Source organism: Castor canadensis, chromosome 2, assembly GCF_047511655.1.
Source record: "Castor canadensis chromosome 2, mCasCan1.hap1v2, whole genome shotgun sequence".
Lineage (NCBI taxonomy): Eukaryota > Metazoa > Chordata > Mammalia > Rodentia > Castoridae > Castor > Castor canadensis.
This window is the reverse complement of record NC_133387.1, coordinates 102,430,587-102,444,562: the sequence shown is the minus strand read 5'-3', so window position 1 is coordinate 102,444,562 and position 13,976 is coordinate 102,430,587. Positions and strand designations below refer to the sequence as shown.

Genomic DNA, 13,976 nt, shown 5'->3' with positions numbered 1-13,976 from the left:
CATAACATAAGGACATTTATTGTAAAAAATCATCCAAACAATCTAGTAGATTACAGCACAACATATGAAATTCCCTTTTGGACCCCTTGTCCCAATGCAGTCACACACACTCCTCCATAGGCATTACCCTGGTAGCCTCTTGAAGTGTTTCTTGTACACCCTCCTTCTTGTATTTACACACACACACACACACACACACGCACACGCACACGCACACGCATACACCTTGTGTCTAGAGGTAAAGCTTCCATCTCCATTTTGACTGTGTCACTTAGCGTGATGTTTTTGAACTAAATACACTTTGGCCATCTGGTGTGTGCTTGTACATACAGATCTGTGTCAGTCTTTCTAACCTGCCACATAGCACTCTATGCTAGAGGTGTGACATCATTTATTTTGTTCCTTTCCTATGGCCATTGGATTTATCTGTTAAGCTTCACTAGTATATCAAATGTTGAGACAAATAACCTTTTATATGTGCCTGTTGTATATGCATGATTTAGACTCTCGCAGACACCAGAGATGGAATTGTCTGCAGGAAGTGGATACACACCTAATGTTTTGATAAATCTGGCCAAATTGATTTCCTAAGGATGCACCAATTTCTATTCCCAGCTTTGGAGACTACCAATTTTCTCACCCCCTCATCATCACTGCGAATGGCCAATCTTTTAAACTTTTATGAATTCAGTGGGTGCAAAATGATCCCCCCCCTTTTTTTTTTTTTGCAGTACTGGGGTTTGAACTCAGGATCTGGCACTTGCTAGGAGGCACTCTTACCACTTGAGCCACTCCACCAGCCCCCATCACTGTTGTTTTGATTTGTATTTTCCCATTTACTGATGAAATTAATCTATGCTCTTCCATATATTAATTTTCTCTGAACCTATTTATTATTATTTTTTTTAGCAGTAGTAAGGTTTGAACTCAGGGCTTCTTCATGCTTGCAAGGCAGTTGTCTCTACTGTTTAAGCCACATCCCCAACCTTCATGGGCATTTCTTTGCATGGCAGTTTCTATCCTTCTTTGTTTCTTCTACTGAATTGTGGTCCTTTATTCACTGATTTCACAAGCTCTTTTCACATTGTCGATATTATTTTTTGTATATTGTACATATTATTTTTTCTACCCTGCCATAACTAAAAAAACATTGTTTATGGTATGTTTTATCACACAAAAGATTTGCTTTTTAGGTCAATCTACTTGGCAGTCTTCCTTACTGGCTCCGTAAGGGAGCTGCCTGGATGGAGGGCCCGGTCCTTCCCTGGGAAACAGTGAGTGGCACCTCTCCCATTTCTTCAGAGCCGGGGCTTATCTGGGGACCCCTGGGGATGATTCTGGATGTACTGAGAGCTATGGGGAGCACTGTTCCTGAGCTCGCCCCTAGGAGCCCAGTTGGGGCCAGTGAAACCAGACCCAGGGCTGCAGATCCAGGTCACAGATGGGGTGCACACAGTAGTGTTTTGTGTCTGGGTCTGTGACTGTCAAGTCATAATGACTTGCTGGGAGCCCTCCCTTGCCCATCCTCTTGGATGAACACGGGTCTTGCCCACAGAGACACTTCCTCTTTTCTCAGGCTCTGATTCCTCTCTCCAGGAACCAGGCACTCAAGGCCTAGATCAAGGGACCCAGCAGGGCTGTCCACAGCATAAGAAGCCTCCTGTCAGCCCTTCTGCTTTGAGTCCCCTCCCCGGCCTGCCCCTTCCCTCTCCTGACTTCTCCCACCCTCCCCCCAAGTCCTGCATTGAAGTCCAGGGCACGAGCAGGCCAGGTGCAGTGCACTGGTACAAGAGGGGTGCTACCCACCATGTGAGCTTTTGGACTGAGGGATGGGGGATGAAGAATTATGATCTGCAGGAAATGGGCCTGATTCATCAGGATCTCCAGCACCTCTGAGAAGAAAGAATTCGGAAGGACGAAGGCCTTGTTTGAAAAAGGACCTGAGGTAAATGGTCTCTCTAGAAGAGCTGAGGGGGAGGGGGAACCCAGCTTCCTCTCCCTGCCTTAAGCAAGTGGGGAGCTGAGACAGGGAGGAAACTGTGGTCAACTCAGCTGTGGCCCCAGTCTTTCACTTCATCTCCTCCCCCATTTCCTTGGCCCTGGTTTTATCCATTTCCCCTTTAGGGGTGGGCTGAAGACAGTTGATGTGGTTAAAGGCACTGGGACCTAAATCCCATTGGACCTCAAATCCAGATCTAAGTAGTGGGTCCACAGCATTTCCATCTTGGGAGGTTTTGTGAACATAGGAGAGGTGGGAGGGGAGAGAGGAGGCTGAGATTTAGAGAAGATGCCAGGTCAGAGATGAGAGCAAAGAGGGTGGGAGGAGATGGGATCCTCAGATGGGGAGGAGGGAGGGCAATTGGAGGGGAAGGGACTGACTGGAAGTGAGGGAGGAGAGAGGAATCCCCAGCCCAAGAAGTCTGGCTGTCTCCCTACCTCCCACTGCTCCCACTGTCTCACTTGTTGGTTGAAAAAAAGGTAAAGAAAGTAAGAAGTTTTTAATTAACATTTATGCATAATTTCCCAAACAAGAGAGAAAACATGGCATGGGGGTGCAATTTTAGATGCAGCTGTGGCAGCAGTCTGCTGACCAATGCCAAGTTCAGGGCTAACTGAGAAGTGGGCTGGGAGTGGGCTAGGTTTTGGGAAGGCTGCATGGGCTGTCATCTGAGTGCTGCAACCCCTGGGTGGGCTGCTCCTTCAGGCTGCCCAGAGGGCAAGGCGGGGCTGGAATCCTGCTGGGGGCTGGCTGGGAAGGGGGTGCATTTTTCTAACTGGCAGGTCCAGAGAGGTGTCTTTCCACAGGGGCAGGTCACCCATCCAATTTCCACAGAGCAGCAGGATGTGCCTGAAGCAGGCTTTATCACTGGAGTCAGGGTCCAGGTGCTCCTCGTGCTCTTTATTTTTAACTCACTGCATTTTTTATGTGGAAGTATTTAAAAATAAATTACAGATATCCTGACATGTATTTCTTAAATAATTCATCATGCATCTCTCTAAAAACAGAGCTTGCTACATAGCAAATTAATATTATCACACCCAACACAAGTGAAAAATCCTTTCTCAATAGCCTTAATGCTCCATCTATACTCACATTTCCCCGATAAGTTCAGCACTTTAGCCATGAACAGAAAAGTGGTCTGTCTGAGAAACTGGCTGTGTCCAGGCTTTCCTGCCTTGGGCCTGACATGGAGCCTGGGCCCCAAAAGGAGCCAGGAAGGAAGGTGAGAACTGGAAAGAGAAGGTGGGGAATAGGGAAAGACCGTGGGCTCTGGATGCCCAAACTGTCCCTGGATACCAGGATGCTACCAGACAGACCCTTGAGGCTGAGTGGAGAAAGGATGGGGCCTCAACTCCACCCTGGGACCATGTGCCCTCTCTGTTGAGCTCAGGTGAGGCCATGGCACTAACTAATGTGACTTCACAGCAAAGTGACTCATCCTTGCTGGGCTCCATCCTCTGCTATCTGATGCACACTTATGTCCCTCTTTCGCTGCCTCTTTTCTACCTCTAGTTTCCTGCCATTGCCCTGTTCCCTCAGATTGTCCTGGAATCTTCCCCTGGGCCCCTCCACCTACAGATTCACAGCTGTGCTCATGGGCTGACTCCTTTTGTTTTTTGGGTCTGCGGTGCACTGATCCCAGTGCTGAAGGCACTTTTTTCCCAATGGTTCATGTTTTGGAAACTTGGTCCTCAGTATGGTATGTTGAGGTGGTGGATCCTTTAAGAGGTGGGGCCTAGAGGGAGGTGGTTAGGTCAGTGACAGTGCTGCTCCTGGAGCCTTTTACTTTGGTGGTGCTGGGTGTTGAACTTAGGGCCTTGTATTTGTGAGGCAAGCGCTCTACCACTTGATCCACAATCCTAGCTGAGTGCTGTTCCTTGGAAGGAATTAATGCTGGTCTCAGAGTGAGTGGTTGCGAGAATGAGTTGTTATAAGACTGGCTCCTTCCCAGTCTCTCTGGCTTCCTGTCTCACCATGTGATCATGCCCTGTCACACATGCTCCAACATGATGCCATCTGCTAAGATGTGGTACAGCCAAAGGCACCAGAGGTTGAAGAGATGGGACCACCTGATCTTGGTCGTGTAGCCTCCAAAACTCTTCTTTATAGTGACTCAGCTTCAGGCAGTTGGTTCTAGCAAAAACAAAAACAAATCCAAAAATGGACTAATGTGACTGGTTACCCTGAGCTGGGCGCAGGAAAGTGTTCAGTTCACACTCTCTTACAGCTTCATGTGAAAGGGAATCAGCTCCATCACTCACATTTTCCAGAGGGGAAAACAAGGAGGTTCAGAGAAGGATAGTGACGTGCTCAAGCTCTTAGAAGACTGAGCTGAGAAAATAAGTCCAGGTTCAGGAGCCCTGTGTCAGATACTCCTATCACTCAGGAAATTACAAAGGTCTGTGTCAGGAACTGAGGTCAAAGACCACATGGTACCCTAGACAAAAGGCCTTCTGAGGAGTTTAAGGGTGAGCACTTCACAGATTTTTTTTTCCTCTCATTCAAACATGAGAGTGTCTAATAGGCTTAAAGGCTTCAGCATCTCAACAGAGCCCAAGGCACAGAAGAGATCTTATGTTGAAGAAATTTGTGAGTGTGACTTTTTTTTTTAATGGGACTGGGATTTGAACTCAGGGCTTTGTGCTTGCATAGCAAGTGATTGAGCCACACCTCTTTTGCTCTGGTTATTTTAGAGATGGCACTTGTGAACTATTTGTCTGGAGTGGCCTCGAACCTGGAGCCTCTCAAGTAGTTGGAGTTGCAGATGTGAGTCACTGACACTGGCCAGGTGTGGCTTTTGTCTCATTACAGAGTCATGAGATTGGCGGCAGACCGCACATTTTTAAAGAGAATGATGTTCACAAAACACTGCTAGGTTAGAATATTAAAAAAAAAAGTTAAGTCGTGCTGTCCCTCAGATTCTATTCAAGGAAGCAGCTAGAGGAATTTACGATGCTGTGAGCATGGGCTCCCTTTACAGAAAGAGAAAGATGACTCAGAGCGTAGAATCCAGAGCCTGGGGGTGAACAAGACCCATAAGGAGCTCTTGCCAGTTAGAAGTCAGTCTCACACCCATAATCCTAGCTACTCAGGAGGCAGAGATCAGGAGGATTTGGGTTCAAAGCCAGCCACCCTATCTTGAAAAACCCTTCACAAAAATAGGGCTGATGGAGTGGCTTAAGCTGAAGGCTCTGAGTTCAAGCCCCAGTACCGCAAAAGAAAAAAAAAAAAGTCGGGCAGTATTTGAATCAAGGAATTTGCAATGTTTGCTCAGCTGAATTTTGACTTGCTGTGGGTCAGTGGCTCCCTTTGCCTCCCATTTCCCTGTCTTTTGAGCAAGAGTGTCTACAGGGGTTATCCTGCACTGTACTGTCATTGTATGTTGGACATGTGTGGATGGCAGATACCTTGTTGCTTATGTCACAGGTGCTCACTCTGAGAACTGTACCTGAAGAACCTCACCTGAGGAAGTGCAGCTGCACCTGGACCTGATGGGAAGGCAGGCTCCTGGATCTCACGCTGATACCATGGTGGGAGAAGACTTTGGAGACCTTTGGAGGGAAGAGAAAAGGCAACCTGTTGGAGGGATGTAAATAATTTGTGCTTGGAGTGTGTAACATGGTGATATCAAAATGTATCTGCATATTCTTGATAGACCTTCTTTTGGGAGATGGAGCCTACTCCCTCTCCCTTTGAGTGTGGGCTGGGCCTGGTGACTGGTTTCCAATGACAGGAAGAATGGTATTCATGTCAGACACCAGGTTATAAAAGGCATGGTGGCTTCCTCCTCACGCTCGTGGATGGGCCAGTCTGGGAAGCTGGCTCTGGGCCATAAGGAAAGCCCACACGGCAGGGCAACGCTGTGATTATACCATCTAAGACTGAGCTCCAGTCACTGTCCAGCCTTTAGGGGATCCAGGTTCTTGCTGATGGAGGAGTTCAGGAAATACCACCCCAAATATGCCAGCTAACAGGCTGGTAACCTTCAAATGGAGGGCACTTGGGGAGCAGCCAATGCAGGAAGGGGCTTCCTCTGAGTTTCCCTTATCTGACTAAAGATAGACCTTCCAGGGGAAGTCACTGTCATCACTTCCCTCCCCAGGAATCTCATCCCCAGACACATGAACTTTGCTCAAGCCCAGACCTTGTCATAGACTCTCTTCTGCTCCTCTAAGGGCCCACTCATCTTTCTCAGAAATCCTTATCTCCCCTTGTAGATCTAGAAGTGTCTAACCTTTGGATCTCACTGATTTGGGGTATTCATTTTCTCTCCCGTGATGCTCTTATGCACCTAATACATTTGTAATAATAAATATATTTTTTTCTTGTCAGTCTACCTTGTCAGATAATTTCACACTCAAAGATCCAACTCATGGAGGGTAGCAGAAATGTTTTCCCTCCCCAACTTCTTTTTTTTTTCATTTTTCTTTTATTATTCATATGTGCATACAAGGCTTGGTTCATTTCTCCCCCCTGCCCCCACCCCCTCCCTCTCCCCCTCTCAATACCCAGCAGAAACTATTTTGCCCTTATCTCTAATTTTGTTGTAGAGAGAGTATAAGCAATAATAGGAAGGAACAAGGGTTTTTGCTGGTTGAGATAAGGATAGCTATACAGGGCATTGACTCACATTGATTTCCTGTGCGTGGGTGTTACCTTCTAGGTTTATTATTTTTGATCTAACCTTTTCTCTAGTACCTGTTCCCCTTTTCCTATTGGCCTCAGTTGCTTTAAGGTATCTGCTTTAGTTTCTCTGCGTTAAGGGCAACAAATGCTAGCTGGTTTTTTAGGTGCCTTACCTATCCTCACCCCTCCCTTGTGTGCTCTCACTTTTATCATGTGCTCAAAGTCCAATCCCCTTGTTGTGTTTGCCCTTGATCTAATGTCCACATATGACCTCCCCAACTTCTTGAATGCAATCAGTGAGAGATTCCAGGCCAGAAATACCCAGCTAAGTTGTTTGCAAATTCTTGACACTCCTCCACTCCAAATAACTCAGAGACAATAAACATTTGTCATTTTAAGCTACCAAGTTTGGGAAGTACCTTGTTATGCAGCCTCAAATGAGTTAGGAGGGAGATCATAAAGTTAAAGGAAGACAAGATTTCTGAAAGGAAGGAGTAGTGGCAATGCCCTAGGGTTTATCTTTTCAGTATGATGGGGGTTCAGTACAGACCTCGACTTTGACAGTGTGGAAGCCATTGGAGACTGTGCCAAGATATTTCAGGAAGTGATACAAAGGCCTGTTTGGCATGGGCTCAAGAGAGAGGAGACAGAGAAGCCTTGGAGACTGAGGTGTGGCCATTCCTTTCACAGGTGAGGGAAGTGGAATGATGGAACAGAAGCCAAGAGCTGTGGCCTAAGGGGGCTTTTAACACATTAGAGCTCACTTCCATTCTGACGTCAAGACACATGAGAGAGGGGAAAAGGGATGATGCAGGAGAGAGGGGGAAACTCCTGGAGTAATAATTTTCTTGTGTAGATAAGAGTAGATGGGCTTTGGGATGGAGTGGTTGGTTGAATGGGGGCAGGGAGGGTGACAGGAAGAAGAGAGATGTACAGGGCCAAGGGCACATGCTTGGATCAAGTGGATTTTCCTTCCTTCCTTCCTTCCTTCCCCTCTCCTTCCCTCCTTTCCTTCCTTCTCTTTCTTTCCAGTGAATTAAGAGGTGAGAGAACCAGCTGAGCATGAGAAGAGGGAGGAGGTTCTGGAGTTGAGGGGACAGAGGATGGTATGAAACAGAGGTGTACAATGGAGCAAGGCCACTCCACTTTTGAGGTTGTATGTTACAATGGGACATTTCAGCATGACAAATTATATTTCACATGACATTCAGCTTCTCTGGGTTCAGGCACAGAGCATGTGGGAAGCTGGATTCAGGTACTGTTAGCATTTAACCAGGGGCTTTTCAGTAAAGAAGAGAGGGGCCCAGGTGTGTGGGTGTGTGCTGAAGGGTGGCAGAGGAGCCCGGGTGTGAAGGGTGTGTGCTGTTGGACCATGGGGTCTAAGAGAAAGTTGAGCATGAGTAAGGTGGGGGGAAAGGGATGAGGTGACAGGTCATGGGTCCTTGTGGGACTCAAGAGGCACTAGGTTCAGGTAACTGTGATGGAACTAGACAGGTAGAGATTGGACTGAGACGAAGGAGGGGCCAGCACTCATGCTGACCATCTTAATGGAAGGTTGGGGTGGGGAAGAGGACAAGATCACTGGCGGGGGCAGGCCAAGGAGCTGAGAGGCCAGGGACTTGGAAAGTTGTGTATGAGTCCACATGGGCCCAAGGTCACCAAGGATTATGGCAGGAGCACTGAGAATGACAGGGAACCAAAAGTCAAGACCCACAGGGTGAGAGGAATGCCCAGGTTGTGTAGGATCTGCAAGGGTGACAAAGGGTCCGTAATGATGCCATGGTCTGATGGCTGAAGTAACCCTATGAGGGTTGTGTGTGGAGGACTAGAAGGCAGGAAGGGGCAACTGGAACACAGAGGACAGCAACCATACCCTCAGGCCTGAGGTGAAGAGGTCAAAATGTCACCACTGGAGAGGACTGCAAGCAACAAGAGTGTCCTCATGAGAACTGATCTTAGCAAGAATGAGAGGTGCTGTGTAAAGAAACTGGGAGAACAGTGGCTTGTGCTGATGGCTGCACGCTTGAGAGGTTAGCAGAGGATGAGGCTTGTGGATTTGGGGAAGACTGCAAATGGGGCTCCTTCATGAATTTACAAGGCCTTACTGAGATGTGGTTCTGGGTGATGAGGGAAGACCAGGGTACCCAGCTATTCCTGAGCAGAGTCACCAACTCTGGAGGGATCAAGGCACAAAGTTGGTCTGGGGTCTCAGTGCCTACCCTGACATTTGGGAGTGGGAGGGAGACAGGAGGCTTTACAGGAGAGGGTGTGACCCATGGTGGTGGGTCTCCAGATGGGGTGTTTTGATGGTAAATCTGCTAAGAGGCTGTGGAGGAGCAAAGGGCCGTAGATGGGGATGAAGTATGTACACCTGTCCTCAAGGACAAAGAGAGAGAGCTCCATAAACATGCTGAAGTTGCCAGGTGCCAGAGGTTCATGCCTGTGATCCTAGCTACTTGGGAGGTTGAGATGGGGAGAATCAAGGTTTGAGGACAGCCTGGGCAAACAGTTCTCCACACTCCATCTCCAAAATAGCCAGAGCAAAATGGAGTTGGAGGTGTGGCTTAAGTGGGAGAGTGCCTGATTCGTAAGCATGAAGCCCTGAGTTCAGATCCCAGTCCCACCAGGAACAACAACAATAAAAACCCAACACGTGCTGAAGTTGGCTAACAATGGGCCTACTTCACAGACCAGAGAAAATGGGAGGGGTGAGGGGCATAAGAAGCAGGTCATTTTGCCCTCAGACCCCAGCGCAGAGAGATGGGAGGCACAGGCATCTCTGAGTGCAGTGCAGAGGTGGGCGCTGGACCACGGACAGCAGCTGCTGCAGGGTTGCATTGCAGATCAGCTGAGCTCCCAGAATCTGTGTTTGCAGGAGAGCAAGGGCAGGTCAGCTGCCCACATCCTGTCACTCACAGAGAACTTGAGTGAGTCTCTGCTCAGGACACTAGACACTAGAGAGAGAGACAGAGAGAGAGAGAAAAATAATGGGTGCCAAGTGACAACAGATCCTGAGCAAGACCCCTTTCCTAGGCTGCCTTCAATCTTGCTCCAGCTTGTCCCTCACGAAGGACATCAGGAGAGGCCTTTGGGAGAAACTGAGCTGTCACGTATTGAAAAATGGAGCCATCTCCTGCCTGGTCGGTCTAGAACCCACAGCCCTGGGTTACATGCCGAGCACCAGCACTCCTCTTGCAGACAGACTGCCAAGAATCTACAGAAGTTTCCAGAAAGTTCTGAGGAAGGACTGAGTCAACAAAAGGAAGAACAAAAGACACAACATGCACACAGAGGAAACATGCTAAAAAGAAACATTCAGGTGAACAAAACATGTAGTAGCATATTTTTTTTCTGGCACTGGGATTTGAACTCAGGGCCTACACCTTGAACCACTATACCAGCCCTTTTTTGTGATGGGCTTTTTCAAGATAGGGTCTTGAGAACATTTGCCCAGGCTGGCTTTGAACCACGATCCTCCTGACTTCTACCTCCTGAGTAGCTAGGATCACAGGTGTGAGTCACCAGTGCCTAGCCCCATCAATTGTAAACATTGGAATAGAAGAATTGGAATGTAACCATGAGGACTTGTCTCATAAAGTAGAAATAAAGAAAAATAGGTGATGAACAACAGAAAAAAAGATGACAAAGTTAGAGGGCCCATTGGGAAGGTCCAACATGGTGACAGTGTCAGAAAGAGAAAACAGCCAGCTCAAGCAAAAAGCTAGTTGAGACCCCATCTTAACAAACAAGCTGGGTGTGGTGGTATCATGTCTATAATCCCAGCTACTTGGGAAGCCGTAGGTAGGATTGTGGTCTGAGGCTGGTCCCTGGCAAAACCCAGAGAACCTATTAAAAAAACTAACTAAAGCAAAAAAAAAAGGTCGGGCCATGGCTCAATTGGTAGAGTGCCTTGAGAGCTCTGAGTTCAAACCCCAGTACCACCATGAAAGAAAAAAAAAAGATCAGTCCTGTGGGAGTGAGTGCTTGTCCCATTGTGAGCTGGGGGAGGGGAGAGTCTCCTGGGCTTGTGCAGCACAAGGGAGGGGGTCCCTTTTTTCTTGTGCTCACAGCCATGTTGGCAGCAGCCAGGAGGGCATGGGTTGCACAGAGAGGGATGACAGAGGGTGGCGAACTGGACAGAGTGCTGGGCCCCACTAATGACCCTGGATGGGTTCACAGAAGCGGCTAGTTTGGATTGACCTCCTGCATCAGGCTAACAAGACCAAATCACTCATGCCAAAGTCCCATACCACCAGCCCAAACTAAGTTCTCTGAGCTGAGGAATCAGGGTAGAGAAAGGAAGGAAATCCCCGAACAGAGCCAAGTTGGCTGGCACGATGAGGCTGTCCTCGGCTTCCACCTTCACAAGGAAAGTAACTTGGAGATAATCTGTCTGCATTTTGTTCCTTGTCTCTATCCTCTTTGGTCTTTTCCTGTTTGCCTACCTGCCTGGGTTGCAGGGCTGAGCTCTGACCCTCTTCTTGTTATAAGGACTGCCTGGTTCACAAACCCTTCTTTGTTCAAATGAATTCTATTAAGTGTGTTTTGTCTAAAGTTTTTCTTTCCCTGGGGTACAGATGTGGGGGGTGGATGATCATCACTGGCTCAGAGGCTTGGCTCCTACAGTTGGACTACATTGGTCTAGCTGCAGACTGGGTGCAGGGAGAGGGTGAGGGGTGGGTCTGGCAGGCAGGACTCCTCTGGAGTGAGAGGTGTACCAACAGCATTCAATTAAATTCTGGCTTTTTCTTTGCAGGAAATGCAGTGTTCAGAGGTCAGGGAGGAGCTCCTGGGAGCTAGGCCTGGGGGACACAGTTAACCCACCTCGGGTCCTGTGACTCAGGTAGGTGCATTTAGGCCTGGGGCCTAGGCTGAGATGGGCGCTCAGGGTCCTGTCTGTGTAGTACGCATGGATCCTTAGGGTCCTGAGATGTGAGGAGGAGACCATGAAGTGAGTAGAATCCATTCTTGGGCTCTGATTCTCTCTCTCTTTCTTCCCCTCCTCACCCTCCCTCCCCTTCCTTTTCCTCTCCCAACAAGCTCCTTCTCCAGCAATCCTACTCCTGGTCCAACCTGGCCCTGTTTCCAGACTCTCGATTTCCGCACATGTCCCCTGAGCTGGTGGCTCTTTTCCTTCTGTGTCTACCCTCTGTCCTTTAGATCGCAGGGTGAGTGGGAGGCCTGAGACAGTGGCTTTAGGCAGTCCCTGGACTTGGGCATTTCCAGAGTGGGAGAGACTTTGTGGCTGTGCAGGTGATGTGACTGAGGTGGCCTGTAAGAGGAGGCCAGGTGGACAGACTCAGTGAAGGTTCCACTTGGACAGCCCTGTCAGTTACAATTTTCCCACTGGTTTCCTGGTGATTTCCCCAGGGATCCTCCATCCTCAGGCAGAAACAGTTCCCTGCTCTGTTAGTTCCTAGCTCAATCCACATCACTCACCAGAGGAGCAGAGCTGACAGCCCAAGGCTCTTGATGACAAGGAGTCCACTGAACACGGGGACCAGGGCAGTCAGTAGAGGCTGCAGGGCCAGAGAGAAGGGTAGAGTTCTGCAGTCTGGAGGCAGAGGGACAAGAAGGGGAGAAGACAGGGCTAGTGGCAATCCCTGGCACCAGGCATGTGTGGCTTGGGTTCCACCCTGAACTCACTTGGCAGGTGGAGCCCTAGAGGCCTCTCCAGTCTGGGGCACAGGGCTCTGTGACTGTGAGGAGATCAGGCTGTGGAGAGACCAGGTCGTCCATGTGGAAGCCGAGGCTGCTGGGCAAGACAAAGGACATTGACTAGTGGGCAGGACAGTCCTCTTCTCCCACCAGCAGGAAAGACTGAGCACAGAACCTGGTGGTCCAGAGGGGAAAAGCAGTTTGTTGCTGGGGCTGGGGACTGGGCCATGATCTCCCTGGCTTACGATCAGACAGGGCTGTGGGTGCCTGGGTCTATCAGGTGCTAGTGTAGGTGCATCTGAGCCAGGAGCACTGGAATAACAGTCAGGAGGCCGGGCCTCCCACCTAATGTTTCCACCATTTGTGGAAACAGTCACAGAGCACAGGCCCTTTCACCTCTGCCTGCCACCAGCTTTCTTACACCTCTGGGCTGTCTGGGGACGGTGGCCTAGGTGGGGATTCAGAAGGGCCATTTTCACACCCTGACCCCCCTGGCTCTGTTGCACAGGCCTGGGTACCCTGGAGCTTCCACAATCAGGAAGAGCTTTTCATGGCCCCTCTGGATTTTGAGATTTTTTTAGCTTCCTGTCCACCACCCCACCCCTACCTCCCAACTTCCCAGTAAGGCCCCAGATCTATCTGTGCTTGTAGCCCTTGGTAGAGGCTGCAGGAAGGTTGCCTCTGGCAAAGAGGTGGGAACTATGGAGAATAAAAAGACATGGCTATTGCAGGTGCGTGGGGGGCAGAGGGAAAGAAAGTGGAGTCAGCGCTAAGGGTGTGAGAGCAAGTGGGGACTCTCAGTGTCCTCAACTAGGTCTATATACTATGTGGGGTCCATGAGGGAGGAACCTCCCCCAAAAGCTGGGGGAAGGGCTGGGAGGGGCCTGGAGAGGAGGGTGCCTGGCCCTGGACACCCACAGCCAGGGACTGCCCTGAAGGTCTTCCCTGGAGACAGCTCCAGGCCAATGGACATGTGGACATCATCCTGTCCCATGGGGGCACTGTCCCACCTAGGACACCTACAGTGCTGGCCAGGGGCAACCCATGTGTCTACCTGGAGGAGATATTTGGAGCACTCTGGAACTGTAGACCTGTGTTATTGAGTGTTATTGATCTATGGGCTGTGCTGGTACAAGTTGTCTGTGACTCACACATGAGGTAGGTATAAAAATTGGGAGGAGGAATTTGAGTCTTTTATGCAAATTTGATATTCCCTCAAGAGCTAAGCACGTGATTAATAAACTTGTCTTATTGACCAGGGTGTAGACCAGCTTTGGGTGTTGTTTCACTGACAAGGAGAGTTAGATATGGAGCCAGTTGTGTGCTGGTAACAAACAGTACACACGATACTGCATGTGATACTGTAAGGGAAGTTGATAGCTATCTCTCCAAAGCATGTAAATGTCTGAAAAAAATGCATCTATTCTTTTTTGGGAGGCTGAGATGGGGAGGATCACAATTTGACAGAAGTTCATGAGAAGACCCCACCTCCTTCCTTCCTTCCTTCCTTCCTCCCTTCTTTCCTTCCTCCCCATCTCATCTCTTTCTCTCTCTCTCTCCTTTCTCTTTCTTTCTCTCTCTTTCTCCCCTCCCCCTCTAGCTTTCTTAAGTACTGGAGACTGTCCAGGGCCTCACAAGCTCTACACTTGAGCCAAGCTTGTTTTTTTCAGATAGAGTATCACACTGCTAC

The 13,976-nt window shown here is 49.0% G+C and overlaps 1 long non-coding RNA gene across 1 annotated transcript; it reads left to right on the top strand.

Annotated features, from left to right (window-relative positions):
• The first annotated feature begins 1,192 nt into the window (after positions 1–1,192).
• On the top strand, positions 1,193–5,566 carry LOC141420737 (uncharacterized). Its single transcript, XR_012445297.1, has 3 exons — positions 1,193–1,274; positions 1,597–1,945; positions 5,429–5,566. It is a non-coding gene; the product is annotated as an uncharacterized lncRNA (long non-coding RNA).
• Positions 5,567–13,976: the final 8,410 nt, after the last annotated feature.